Genomic DNA, 1,929 nt, shown 5'->3' with positions numbered 1-1,929 from the left:
GCCCCATTCCCCCTCCCCTCGGGAGTCGGCGCCTCGTCCCCGCCCACTCACGCTCTCTCGGGGGTGGTGGTGCGCCTGCGCAGCCGAGCTTCTCCTCGGCGGACCGCAGCTGTCTATCAGAAGGAGCGCGCGAGGCCGCGCAACGACAACAGCTGCACCAGCAGCAGCCGCCGTCGGAGGAAGCGGGCGGGGGCTGATGACGTCAGGAACCGCTGCGCCAAAAAGGCAGCGGCTCAATTCGGAGAAGGGTTGCCTTAATCTGCACGTTTCTCTTCGAAGCAAGGCCGGCCCAGGCATTCTGCTGCCTAAGAGTTAAAAGGTCCTCGCTCGCTCGCCCGCCGCCTTCCACCGAAGTGTAGGTGCCTAGTAGCTAAGGTTGGTCAGGTTGTATTTGCGCAAAAAGGGGATAATAAATACATTAAAGCTCAAAACCAGCTGCGTTCTTTCTGAAGGGCTGCGCATTGGGTTTAATTTGGCCGAGAGAAAATACTAGCTCTGTTCGTGGAGGATCAACAAGAGAAGTCGCTCCTTTGCTAGGGTAGATCCTATCCGATTCTTCTTCTTCTTTGGCCATCACCCGTAGCCGAGTAAGATTGTCTTCCATGAACACGGTCTTAACAGTGAGTCCGTAAGTGACTGTGGAGGCCAATTCTAGATCCACACGTCCTTCCACAGTGGGGACGTAGGTTTCCGGGTTTGAGTTTATCGTGGTGAGGGTTTGCCAAACGTGCCTTCCTCTTAGCGCATTTCTACCTTTCGTCCTGAGTTCGAGCGTCTTCAAAGTCCACGACATCTTTGGTACACACCCACTTTATTTTGCAGCCCGACCCTAAATCCTATTGTTAGGATTACGGTACTTTCAAGTAGTGTGCAAAGGATTACAACTGCCTTAGCAGTTTAGGAGCCACAGCCACTAGTCTCTTACCTCTGCCACTTGCTACATTTGCCCTATGAGACAAGGTTTATTTCATTTTATTATTATGTTTATACCCCCACCTTTCCTCCAAGCTCAGGGTAGTGTATATGGTTCCCCTGTTCATTTTATCCTCACAATACTGTGAGGTGGGTTTGGCTGAGAAACAGTGAGGGGCCCAAGGTCATCCAGTGAGCTTCATGCTTAACTGGAGATTTGACCCCTGCTTTACTCTGACAAGCAAAGGCTCCTGACTTTTCACAATTGATACAAGGCTGTTTACATGTAGACACAACTCTGTAGATTGTCCGTGGTGGGGATTCTCATGAATGCAAGAACTTAAAGTAATGTACAAACAAGCCTCATGGCGTTCAACATCCTAACCTACAATACCTTTTGAGTTTGGGAATAAGGACTGCCTTCATAGTTTGAGATAAGCTTTGTTATGTTTTAAGATGTACAAGGTATCCAGTTTATGTTGCTACAGCTGTGACTACTAGTGTGTGAACTTGGCCCAACTGTCAGCTAGACAAATCTACCCTGATTTAAAGTGAGGAGCATACAATCAAGGGTCCCACAACTTGGAAGACACTGTAGAAACTTAAATTTTGGACTACAGTTCCCATAATCTCCAACTACTGGCCATGCTGGCTGGAGATGCGAAGTGTAGTCCAAGGCATTTGAAAACCCTGAGCTAGGTTATTATCTCAGCACCTCTTATAAACCAATATCCTTGTGTTAATACACACCTTGAGAAACTTTTTATATAAAATAAGTGCTGGGGAATTTATGGTGCTGCAGTTGTTGCTGGTATCAAACTCCCATCAGATGCATGCATGGCCAAGTTGGGATGAACTATCCCCCCCCCACCGATCTATTTATTCATATTTTACAAGATGTATATGCTGATAATCAATAAAAATTCCCATGTGGTTTTCATAGAATAGAGTTGTAATAAAATGCCAGTGAAATAAAACTTTGAAAAGAAGAAGACAGAAAATGTTATCAAACATAGG

The sequence above is a fragment of the Podarcis tiliguerta genome (genome assembly GCF_965153285.1).
Source record: "Podarcis tiliguerta genome assembly, chromosome: 1".
NCBI classification, from domain to species: domain Eukaryota; kingdom Metazoa; phylum Chordata; class Lepidosauria; order Squamata; family Lacertidae; genus Podarcis; species Podarcis tiliguerta.
The sequence above is the reverse complement of the archived record's forward strand: the minus strand, read 5'-3'. Positions refer to the sequence as shown.